The sequence below is a fragment of the Pongo pygmaeus genome, chromosome 8 (assembly GCF_028885625.2).
Source record: "Pongo pygmaeus isolate AG05252 chromosome 8, NHGRI_mPonPyg2-v2.0_pri, whole genome shotgun sequence".
Classification (NCBI taxonomy): domain Eukaryota; kingdom Metazoa; phylum Chordata; class Mammalia; order Primates; family Hominidae; genus Pongo; species Pongo pygmaeus.
In genome coordinates, this window is record NC_072381.2 from 86,310,675 (window position 1) to 86,324,554 (window position 13,880).

Here is a 13,880-nt window from a genome sequence, read left to right on the forward strand (position 1 = left end):
TTGTATAGTGCTTTACTCACTATTCCTTCAATCTCAAATATTCTGTGCTTAAACCCCAAGACATATCTGATTTGAGAAATTGATTGCTGAGCTATTTATAGTTTAAAATATATGGTATGTCAAAATATTCTTATGTTCTTAGGAAGACTAAACAGTTTGAATCATTTTGAAGGATACCCAATGTTTATAAACTCTCTTGAGTCTTACCATGACTAATGAATTCTTTGATCCCTGACCAGATAAAAGTTTTGTTTGGTAGGTTTATAATATGCTCAGCTTCAACCGGTATGTAAATCCATGAAACTTCTAATTGTCACTGTGAGTTTAGGATATTTTGTTCTTGTAGTTTCTTTGGGAAATGTGTTTACTCAGTTGCTGCATTTCTCCTGCTGTGGGTCATTTAATTATACACATTTATATCAGCATTTGTGCCACCCCTTTTTTCTTCTCATATCACTTGCATGACTATCTCTTACCTGTTTGTCAGTTTCCTGCACCCTGAAGAACCTATGAGAAGGTGAGTGAACCACCATCATAAATGGTTCTAAAATTTGTTTGAAAAAAAACTTGCAGTATTATGATTCAATGTTGTTGTTTTGGATCCTCCTCTTGAAGCTTTCATATATGAAATGTAAAGTTTATTTTAAAGACTCTACAGTGATTTACTTTTACCTGCTTTCAGATTTCAAATTTCTGTATAGGATGGTGAGGTTTGGGGATGGTTTTCCTTATTTTTTTCCCTAAACTCATTGTTCTTGAATACTCTGTTTACCTATAGACAATATTTTCTAATATTATCTTTTAGAAAAATTGAACAAAGGAATCTCAAACAAGTGTTATTTTTATATTAAAAGTATGATAAATAATAAAAGTGAAAATGTTGATTTTCAATAGTATGATGTTTCAGTGTAATCTGAATATTTCAAGATAATTGAGTTGCCATAGCAATAACTGTTAGTGCATTGCAAAAAATCCTTTTGATAAGAAATGTTTTGATTGCATCTCTTCCTAATTGATACTGTACATATCCATTATTTTCATTAGTTGTTTTATAACAATTTAATGGGATAGATATGTATCAGCAATCAGAAGATGTTTTATAGATAGGGAAACTATCACAACTTTATAATGTTTATCTTAAAAATACAAAATATATTTTATCACTTTGACAAATCCTTAAAAAAATGTATTTATCAATTGTCTTCAGCATAGCTCAGGACAAAGTGTCAAGATTTCCACTGAACCTGAGCATACAATCTGTTTAGCACTCACCAAATTTTATTGTATTATTTACATTTCTAATTTAGTGCTAAAACATTGTCTTCTTTTTCCATTTATTATTACTGCCAAATACAGCAGCTATTGCATAATAGGTATCCAAAAGTTATTTCTTTGCAATGTATGATAATGTTTGTTCTTCTTATACTTTTTAACCTATATGTCAGTGGCATGGACTGAATTCATCAGGCACTCTGTCAGGATACATTCAAAACTGGAAATGTATAAGGACAGATGGATGGGGCTTTCACAGTGATCTCCAAATGAGTAAGGGTGTCTCATTCCCAACAATGGTGTGACATTCTAAAATACATAGATGCATTTTTTATTGCAGAAATATATTTGTGTATATATTTATATATTTGAACAAAATATTACCAAAACTTACATTTTAACTATTTTTAAGTGCACAGTTCAGTGACATTACGTGCATTCACATTGTTATAGAGCAATCATCAGCATCCAGCCCCAGAACTATGATCATCTTCACAAATTGAAACTTCATACACATTAAACATAGCACATCATTCCTTTCTCCTCTAGGCACTGGCAACTACCATCTAATTTCTAGGAATTTGACTGTTCTAGGTATCTCATAAAAGTAGAATCATACAATACTTGGTTTTTTGTGCCTAAATTATTTCATTTAACATTATGTCCTCAAGGTTCATCTATGTTGTAGCATGTCACATAATTTCCTTATTTTTTAAGGTTAAAAATAATACATTGTGTGTATATACCATATTTTGTTTAGCCTTTCATCCACCTTTTGGTGCTGCTGTGCCTATGGTATACAAATATCTGTGTGAGTCCCTGCTTTGAATTATTTTGAGTATATGCTCCAAAGTGAAATTGCTGGATCATATGGAAATTCTAAATTTAATACTATTGTCTACAGTGGAGGTACCATTTTAGATTCCCACCAGAAATGTACAAGAATTGCAATAAATCCACATTCTAATCAACACGTTATTTTTTGTTATTTTGATAATAAGAAGCCTAATGGGTGTGAAGTGATACCTCATTGTGATTTCGATTTGCATTTCCTTTTCCATCAGTGATGTTCATTTCTTGAAAAAAAAATCTGTTCAAGTCCTTTGCTCATATTTTCATTAGTTTGTTTTTGTTTTTTGTTGTAGGACTTCTATATATATTCTGAATATTAATATTTTATTAAATATATGATAGTAAATACTTTCTCCCCTTCTGTGGGTTATCTATTGACTTCATTAATTACATCATTAATAAACAAAATTTTTAAATTTTGAAGAAGTTTAATATGTCTACATTTTTCTTTTGTTGCCTTACTTTTAGTGTAATACCCAATAACTCTTTGCAAAATCAAATGCAATAAAGTTTCCCTCTATGTATTCTTCCAAAAGTATCCTGTTTTATTTCTTAAATTTAGGTCTTTGATCCGTTTTTGAGTTAATTTTTGCATATGGCATAAGGTAAGAGTTAATTATTTTGCATGTAAATATTCACTTCTCCTAGTACCATGTGTTGAAAAGACAAATCCTTTCCTCATTGAATGGTTTTAATACTCTTGTCGAAAATAATTTGGCCATATATGCAACGGTTTTTTGTTTTTTTCCCCCTGTGGTCTGTATTTTTTTTTTTTTTTCATTGATTAAGATGGCTGCCTTTAGTAGCACACTCTTCTGATTGTAGCTTCTTTTCTTTTCTTTTTTTTTTTTTTTTTTGGAGATGAAGTCTTACTTTGTCACGCAGGCTGGAATGCAGTTGCAAGATCTTGGCTCACTCCAACCTGAACATCCTGGGCTCAAGCAGTCCTCTTGCCTCAGCCTCCCAAGTAGCTAGACTACTGGCACATGCACATGCATCCACACTCAGCTATTTTTTAAATTATTTTATAGAGACAAGATCTCACTATGTTGCCTAGGCTGGTCTTGAACTCTTAGCCTCAAGTAATCCTCCACCTTTTTTAATGTCTGTAACTCCCAAAGGGTTGGGGTTACAGACATTAGCCAATGTGCTTGACCCTGATTACTGTACCTTTGTAGTAATTTTTAAAATAAGGAAATATGAGTCCTTTGATTTTTTTTCTTCTTTTTCAAGACTATTTTGTCTATTTGGGGTACACTGAGATTTCATCCAAATTTTAGGATGAATTTTTATGTTTTTATTTTATGTAATGCAATTGTCATTTTGGTAGGGATTGCATTGAATATGTAGATTACTTAGGATAGTGTTGACATCCTAAAAGTATTATTTTCTAGTCCATAAACATGGGATGTCTTTCCACTTGTATCTTTAATTTCTTTTGGCAGGTTTTTGTAGTTTTCAATGTACCAGTCTTTTGCCTTTTTGGTTAAGCTTATTCCTAAGTATTTTATTCTTTTTGATGCTGTTGTAAATGGAATTGTTTTCTTAACTTCCTTTTTAAATTATGCATTGTTAGTGTATAGAAATACCACTGTTTTGGGAGTTTGATTTTTGCATCCTGCAACTTTGCTGAATCCATTTTATTAGTTCTAATTTTTTTCCCTTGTGGAATTTCTTGGTTTTTCTACATATGAGATCATGTTACCATGGATCAAAGATAATTGTATTTCTTCTTTCTCAATTTGAAAGGGTTTTATTTATTTTTCTTGCCTAATTGCTCTGGCTAGGTCTTTCATATTTTATTTAATAGAAGCAGTGGCATCCTTGCCTTGTCTGTGATCTTAGAGGAAAAGCTATTCATCTTTCAGCACTGAGGATGATGTTAACTAAATGCTTTTGATATATGGCCTTTATTGTGCGAGGTAGTCTTCTTCAATTTTTAGTTTGTTGAGTGTTTTTGTCATGAAAGTGTATTGTACTGAATTCTGTTAATAGATAAGAAATAATTCTGTCTTTCTTCATCAATTGAGATAACCATGTGGGTTTCTTTCATTCTGTTAATGTGGTGTGTTTCATTGATTGATTTTATTTGTTGACCTGTCCTGTACCCTAGGAGTAAATTTCATTAAATAATTGTGAATAATCCTCTTAATATGCTCTTGAATTTGATTTTCTAGTATTTTGTTGAGGATTTTTGTATCAATATTCATAAGAAATATTGGTCTGTAATTTTGTATTTTTTTCTTTTAATGTCTTTGTCTGCCTTTGATATCATGGTATTGCTAGCCTCATAAAATAAGTTAGAGAGTATTCCCACATCTTTAATTATTTTTGGAGGAGTTTGAGAATGGTTGTTGTTAATTCTTTAAATGTTTGGTAAAATTCACTAGTGAAGCCATCTGATCCTGGGATGTTTTTTGTTGGGAAATTTTGCTTATTGATTCAATGAACCTGCTAGTTATATATCTATTCAGGTTTTCTAGGTTTTTTTAATTCAGTCTTACAGGTTGTTTGTGTTATAATGTTTAAGTGAGGGAGATAAGGGCCCGGACTTTCTTAGTCAAACATCTTGTTGACATCACTCTCTCTTGAATTACTTTTACCTTTGTGTTATTAACACAACTGCTACCTCTTTGTGTTCTCTAATTAGCTTTCTTCAGGTAAATTCATTCACTTGTGTTCCCTTTCCTTAGCATCCTGTGACCACATTCTATTAAATTGTGTGATTAACCAGAGCTACTCAATTGTAGAAGTGTGTCTCAAGATCCAGTACTCTGCTTAGCTGCATCACAGGAAGAAAGCTGTCATCCAAGAAAACATCCATTAGCAAGTAAGCATTCAGTAGAGTTATATAGTCCTATTATACTCTACTTCTTTAAGTATACTGTCTTTTTTATTTTCTTTTTATCTTACAAAGTCAGTAGTTTTAAAAATAATCTATACTTTCATTTTTTAATACATAAGTTAATAGGTGTTTTAAACCTACTACATTGTGCTGTCCTATGTAATCTGATGAGTACGAACAGCATTTTATACATTTTTCCATGAATGGTGCATAACATGACCTGTCAAAAGCCATGTACACTTTTATGTGTATAACTTGAAAAATAATATTTGAATGTTAACATTGAAGGTAGTCTTGGCTTATGTCTTCCTTAAACACTTTCCCTGACTGCCACCGCTAGGAACAAAAATCAAACACATACACACAAACACACACACACACACATATTCTCATCAAGTGCCTTTTGTTTACTGCTACATTTTTCTTCTGTTAAAATCTAATGTTTATATGTTTTCTTACAATCGAGGACTCCTAAGGATGCAAAGGAAATTTTCAAATATAAATGCCTTGAAAGCTATCCTATATAAATTCATGACAGTAGAACACAACAGTTTGTGCAGTAAGAGCTGACTTTTCATGTTTTCCAGCCAAGGGATCTCTTCCATGTTTTCAACTTTGAGTGAGTATGTATGATTGCACCATTAAAATTAATGATTAATATATGCACAACTCTCTTTCCATGAATAAAGTCAGCATTTTATACTGAAGTCAGCACATTTTAGGGCAGAGAGTAGCAAATTGGCTTTTGAGAAACATGGGCTTATAGATAACCAACACTAATATATTTGGGACTCAGTCAAAACTATAAAATGAAGAGTGTTGAAATAAATTATTTCTAAAGGCCCTTATATATCTAACTCTTTATGATTCTGTAATCAGATAGTTATTAAATTTTTAATCTAGGTATCATAGTATAAAGAGAACAAGAAATAACTTAGAAGCATATCCACCTGAAACATTTTGAATTAGGTTACCAGAAATCCTCTACAGAAATAGCAAAGAACGCATGAGGATAAATTATTAGAACTTAAGACAACAGAATTAGACTCTTAAACAAATGTGTATACCCAAGTCTTTCAGAAAATGGTATAGGTTGTCTGCAAACTTTACCCTGAAGGTAAAATAGATCACATCTCTGGGCATTTTCCTGGAGGGAATTGCTGGCAGGAAGGATCTTTGGAGTGTAACATTACAAGATACAGCTCAAATATCCTTTGATTCAGTCCTAGAAGAACATGGTACAAGTTTTTAATAAAAAGAGATATGAGAACCTTAAAGAAAAAACTCACCTTTGCTAAAATGTAATAAAACAGGGAAGGAAAAGAGCAGTGAAGAGCAACTTCAACCTCAATAGGGAAGGAGTGTCTTCTCTATTTCAGCAATCATGACATGAGAAGTAAAGAACAAAATATACCTGAAATGATTTCAAAAAGCAAACAAAATTCTATAAATACTCAGTTTACTTAAGATAAAAAGATAATACTCTTGACTAATGGCCTAAAAACTTTCTTTTTGTTAATATCCTCTCTTATTGGCTTATAATTTACACATAACTGAAAATCGTTATTGTTTATAAATGTCTAATGTGCATTGCTATTTATATAACATTTCCATATGCTATTCAAAGACACAATGCCATTATCTTTCATTTCTTCAAAAATTTCTCTATTTCACATTTTCATACATATGGAAATTTATGTTACTTTCTCTGCTCATGAGTGTTAATAATAATGGAGAAAAAACAGCTGAAGAATAATGAAAACATTGAAGTCTATTTAAATTTGAATAAAATAATTCAAAAATAGATGAAAGTTTATGAATTTTGCAAAGTGTATTTTACATAAGATTACAAATGTGAATTAAAAAGTAGGAGTTTTTGGCCAGGATTCTCAGTCTTCAATCCAGGATGTAACTTCACATTTTTTTCTACACAATATAAGAGATGAATTCATTGAAAAATCAATGATTAGTTTGTTTTGAGACATACAAGATATAGAGATGTAATTTTATGACATAAAAAAACAAACGGATGGGGACAGAACTGTCAAGGAGTAGAGGTTTTTTTTCTTTTTTTTTTTTTTTTTTTTTTTTTTGAAACAGATTTTTTTGCTCTACTTGCCCAGGCTGGAGTGCAATGGCGCAATCTTGGCTCACTGCAACCTCCACCTCCCTGGTTCAAGTGATTCTCCTGCCTCAGCCTCCCGATAGCTGGGATTATAGACATGTGCCACCACACCCGAATAATTTTTTGTATTTTTAGTAGAGACAGGGTTTTTCCATGTTGGCCAGGCTGGTCTTGAACTCCTGACCTCAGGTGATCCGCCTGCCTTGACCTCCCAAAGTGCTGGAATAACAGGCGTGAAACACTGTGCTCGGCCACAGTTTTTTTAATGTCATTGAAGTTAAGCTACTATAAATTCAAATTAGAGTGTTATAACTTTAGGATGTTAAATTTAATTCATATGGTAAATAAAATACTTACAGACTATACAAAAAAGGAAAGGAGAAGCAAATAAAAGCATTTGGGACAAAAATCAACTAATGGAAAAAAGGACTGTAATGCAGGAAACAGGGGACAAAAATTATGTCATGTAGAAAACAAATAGCAAGATGACACGAGTAAGTTTCTATTATTAGTAATTGCTTTACATGTAAATGGACTTAACTTTCCAGTCAAAAATAGAGATTGACAGAATTGATTTAAAAAAAAAACAAAAAATCATGATCCAACTTTATGTTGTCTACAAAAGACCTCCTTTTGATTCAAAGACACAAGTAAGTTTAAAGTCAAGTGATGGGAAAATATATTCCATGTAAGTAGTAACTAAAAGTATAGGGTGCCTATATTAATATCAGAAAAATTAGTCTTTCAATCAAAACAGTATACAAGAGAAAAAGGACATTGTATATTATTAAGTACAGCAAGAATAATACAGCAAGATGATATAATAATTATAAACATTTATGCACCTAATAGCGGATTATGAAAATATATGAAACAAAAACAGACAAAACTGAAAACAATAGATGGTTTTACAATAATAGTTGGGGACTTCAATATCCTGCTTTCAGTAGTGGATAGAACAACCACACAGAAGATAAGTAAGGAAATGCTGTACTGAAACAACATAATAAATTAACTAGATCTAGTAGACATATATAGAGTCCTGTACCCAACAGCCACAGAATACACATTCTTCTTGATTGCACATGGAACATTTTACAGGATAGACAATAAATTAGCCTACAAATTAAATCTCAATAGATTTTCAAAGATATTTATATCATAGAAAGTTACCTCTCTGAGCACAACAAGGTGAAGTTAGAAATCAGAGGCAGAAAGCAAACTAGAAAATTCACAAATATGTGGAAATGAAACCACTCTTAACCAATGAGTCAAAGAATAAATCAAAAGGGAAGTCAGAAAATACTTAGAGACAAAGGGAAATTAAAACACAACATAAAAAAACAAGGGATGAAGCAAAAGCAGTGCTAAGGAATAAATTTAGAGCTATAAATGCTTACATTAAAAAACAAGAAAGATTATAAATCAACAACCTAATTTTAAAACTTAGGAAACTAGAAAAAGAAGAACAAACTAAAATCAAATGCTAGCAGAAGGAAGGAAATAAAAATTAGAGAAGTTATAAACAAAATGGAGACTAATGAAAAAATGGAGAAAATTAATAAGGTAAAGTGGGTTATTTGAAGCCACTATATAAAAAAGACACCTGCATACATATGTTTATTGTAACACAGTTCACAATTGCAAATATATGGAGTCACCTTAAGTGCTGAACTGATGAGTGGATGAAAGAAATGTGATATGTATATATACACCATGGAATACTACTTAGCCACAAAAATTAACAAAATAATATCTTTTGCAGCAACTTGGAAGGAACCAGGGGCCATTATTCTAAGTGAAGTAACTCAGAAATTGAAAACCAAATATCATATGTTCTCACTTATAAGTGGGAGCTAAGCTATGGTAATGCAAAGGCATACAGAGTGATATAATGGACACTGGAGACTCAGAATGGGGGTAGATAGCAGTCTTTTTTTTCCTTGTACACAAAAGAAAAACTCTTTTGTGTACAAGGTACACTACTCGGGTGATGGGTGCACTAAAATCCTGGACTTCACCACTATACAATTAATTCATGTAATGGAAAACCACTTGTACACCTAACACTATTGAAATTAAACATTTTTTAAAGTGGATTATTTGATTTTTTTTTCTTTTCAAACAGAATCTCAACCAGGCTGGTGTGCAATGGTATGATCATGGCTCACTGCAGCCTTGACCTCCTGAGCTCAAGTCATCCTACCTTCTCAGCCCCCTGAGTGGTAGAAATACAGACCACATGCCACCATTTCTGGCTAATTTTATTCTATTTTTTGTAGAGATGGGATCTCATTATGTTGCCCAGGCTGATCTCCAACTCTTAGTCTCAAGTGATCCTTCCACCTTGGCCTCCCAAAGTGCTGGGATATCAAACATGAGCCACTGCATCTGGCCTTAGTTATTTGGAAAGTAAGCAAAACTGATAAAACTTTAGCTAAATTGACAGAAAAAAAGACTCAAATTGGAAAAATCAGAATTTAAAGTGAGAACATTATTTTCAATTCTACAGTAACCAAAAAATCATAACATAATTCAATGAACAACTATACACCAATAAATTGGATACCCTAGATGAAGAGGAAAAATTTCTAAAAACACTAAACTAAATCATGAAATACAGAAAATTTGAATATATCTGTAATTATGTCAGTAATCAAAAATCTCCCAACAAAGATAATTATTGGAGGTGATGTCTTCAGTGATTAATTCTGGCAAACATTTAAAAGTAAAATAACACTAATCCTTCTCAAACTCTTCCAAAAAATTATAGATCTGGGAATACTTTCTAACTCAATCTCTGAGGCCAGCATTGCTCTGATATTAAACCCAGACACCAAGACACTTTAAGAAAGCAGAACAACAGACCAATGTCCCTTATCAACATTAATACAGAATTTCTGAACAAAACATTAACAAACTGAATTCAGCAGTGTATTAAAAGAATTATATACCATAACTAACTGGAAATTATTTTTGGAATGCAAGGATGGTTCAACAAATTAAAATCAATGCAATAAACTCCATTAGCAGAATGAGGGGAAAAAATAATACCAGCATGATCATGTTTAGTGGTGGAGAAAAAGCATTGAACATAATCCAACACTCTGTCTTGATAAAATTACTCAACAAACAAGGACTATAAGAAAATTATCTCAATGTAATGCAGGCCATATATAAAAACCCATAGTGAACATTATATTTAATGTTGAATGACTGAAAGTTACTCCTCTAAGATCAGGAATAAGGCAAGGAATCCTGCTCTTAATAGGTCTACTCAACAAAGAATTAAAAGACATAGCCAGAGCAATTAGGCAAGAAAAAAATAAATGTCATCCAAATTTGAAAGTAAAATGTTAAATTATCTCCATTTGCAGCTTGTATGATGTGATATGTACAAAGTCCTGAAGATTGTAGAAAATTATTTAGAGCTTATAAACAAAATTGCAATATAGCAGAATACAAAATAAACACAAAATTAGTTGCATTTATACACACCAACACTGAAAAATCTAAAAAGAAAATTAAGAAAAAATTGTAATTTACAATAGCATAAGATTAAAATACTTCAGAATTGGCTTATCAAAGGAAGTAAAATAATCATAAAATAAAAACTACAAAATATTGCTGAAACAAATAAAAGAAGACATCAATATATGGGAAATCATTCCATGTTCATGAATCTGAAAATCTAATATTTTTAAGATGTCAATATTATCAAAAGTAATCTACATACTCAATTCAATCCTTTTCAAAATCACAAAGCCTTTCTTTTTACAGAAATAGAAAAATCTATCCTAAAATTTGTATGAAATCTCAATGGACTTCAAATAGAAAAAGGAGCCTTGAAAAAGAAAAAAGTCAAAGGACTCACACTTCCTTTGTTAAAAAATTACCACAAAGCTACAGTAATCAAAAGAGTGTGGTACTGGCATAGAGACAGACATCTTAACCAATAGAAGAGACTAGAGACTATGGAAAAATAAAACATTGTATATATGTTTAATAATTTCCAACAAGTGTGTCAAGACCATTCAATAACAGAAAAGACAATCTTTTTAAAAAATATTACTAGGATAACTAGATATCTATATGCAATAGAATGAAGCTGGACCTTTAACTTGCATCATATACAAAAATTAACTCAAAATAAATCAAAGTCCTACATGCTAAATCTAACACTATAAAACTCTTAGAAGAAAACATAAAGAAAAAGCTTCATGACTTGAGATTTGACATTTTTTTCCAGAAGAAAAAGACACCAAAAGCAAAGACACCAAAAGCAAAGACAACAAAAGAAAAACATAAACAAGTTGAAATTTATTTTAAAAATCAATCTTAACAACTATCCATACACAAAATTACCTTCAGAAGAGCTAAGGAAACCAGGTAAGAGATCACAGAACCTGCTTGTAACACAACAATAAGAAAACGTTATTTTGATTGAGGTTACATAGAAAAAACACTTTTACAATATTTACGTCACCCCTCTCTCAACCTCAGGTGGCACTGTGTGGAGAGAGATACCATTCTTTTGGAAGCAAATAGAAAAGTGAGCACAGGACTTTGCCTTGGACACAAACATCAGGTCCATCAAAGTAAAACCTAGAAATGAGTAGATTTCTAGAACCCAGGCTCCAGGCTAGTACCCATAGACTGAGCCTCTAGGACTGCCCTGGCACCAGGCTTCAAGGCTGTACCACTGTCAACTGACTTCAGAGTCCCTATGCTCTAGACAGGACTCAGTGGCAAATGAGACTCAGTGGACCCTGGGCTTGTTGTGTGCCCCAGTGCCAAGTTGGTCAGAGCAGGTCCTGGGCTTTAGATCTATGCCAGATGGCCTGCCTAGAATCTCTGGAAGGGCTAAGTGTTGAAGGGTTTTCTGAGACAAAACCAATCTGTGAAGATGAGAATAAATACATACTCCTTCAAATGTGGAGACATTGATTCATGACCACAAGGATCAAGAACAATCAGGGAAACATAAAATCACCAAAGGAACAAAATAAAGTACCAATGACTGACTCTAAAGAAATTGAGATATATGGTATATCTGACAAAAAATTTAAAAAACATACTTTAAGGGAGCTCAGAGAACTTCAAGAAGAAAAACGATTCAATCAAATGAGGAAAACAACAAGTAACTAGAATAAGAAATTTAATGGAGAGATTGAAAAAAATAAAAATAGATAAAATAGAAATCCTGGAGCTGAAAGATACAATGAATGAAATGAAAAATAAAATAGAAAAACATCAAGAGCAAAACTGGTTAAGCAGAAGAGTCTGTGAACTCACAGATAAGTTATTTGAAAATATACAGCCATAGGAGAAAGAAAAAAGAGTGAAAAGTAATGAAGAAATTACAAGATTTATGGGAAAACATCAAAAGAGAATTATTTTTAGTCATAGGAGTTTGAAAGAGAAGAGAAATATAAAGGAGTAGAAATCTTATTTGAAGAAACAGAAGCAGGAAACTTTCCAAACCTGGAAGAAGATGAAAGTATCCATGTAGATAAAAGTTAAAGGTCTCCAATCAGATTTAATCCAAATAAGACTATTTCAAGACATAGTATATAAAAGTGTCAAAAATCAAAGACAAATAGGGGACTCCGAAAGCAGCAATAGAAAAGAAGCAAATAGCAAAAAGAATTTCCAATATAGCTAGTAGCAAGATTCTCAGCAAAAACCTTACAGTCCAGGAAAGCATAGTGTGATGTACTCAAAGTTTTGAAGGGAAAAACAACTGACAACCAAAAGCCCAAAAGTACTATTTAGAACAAAACTGTCCTTCAGAAATGAATGAGGAATAATGACTTTCCCAGACAAAGAAAAGCTGAGGACTTTGTCACCACCAGACCTGTCTTACAAGAAATGCTAAGGAGAGTTCTTAAAGATGAAAGAAAAGGATACTAATGAGTAACATTAAATCATCTGCTAGTATAAAATTACTGATAAAAGTAAGCACATAGATTCAGAATAATATAATACTATAATGGTGGTGTGTAAAACACGTCTTTAGTATAAAAGGGCATACAATAACATTGTTTTCTCTTTGCATTATTCACATTTATGCTGCTATATGAGTTTCAGAACCTTATTACTTTAACTATCTCCATGGTCCTACTTCTGCACAATTGAAGCTCAAATTTGATTGTCGTATTTATCAGTCTTGCCTTCCAGTCTACTCAGACTACCTACCATATACACTGTAATAATCACTGACCATAACACAACTTTTATTATTGTCTATGACAAGAGAAAGCACTGATTGCTATGCCTCCTGATATGGTTTGGCTGTGTCCCCACCCAAATCTCACCTTGAATTGTAAAAATCCCCACTTGTCAAGGGCAGGGCCAGCCGGAGATAATAGAATCATGGGGAGTGGGGGCAGTTTCCCTCATACTGTTCTCCTGGTAGTGGGTAAGTCTCACGAGATCTAATGGTTTTATAAATGGGAGTTCCCCTGCACAAGTTCTCTTGCCTGCTGACATGTAAGACATGATTTTGCTCCTCTTTTTGCCTTCTGCCATGATTATGAGGCCTCACCAGCCATGTGGAACTGTGTGTCAATTAAACCTTTTTCCTTTATAAATTACCCAGTCTTTGGTATGTCTTTGTTAGCAGTGTGAGAACAGAGTAATGCACCTCCAAACTCTATTTAAATTATAGAATGTGCAAATTAGCCACCTCTTGTATGTAATAAGATTTTTTAACTTTTAAAGTGAATGAAGCTGATAAAGTGTATAAAAGAACAGCAGTATCCTCAGGGTTCATAGAAAATTGTA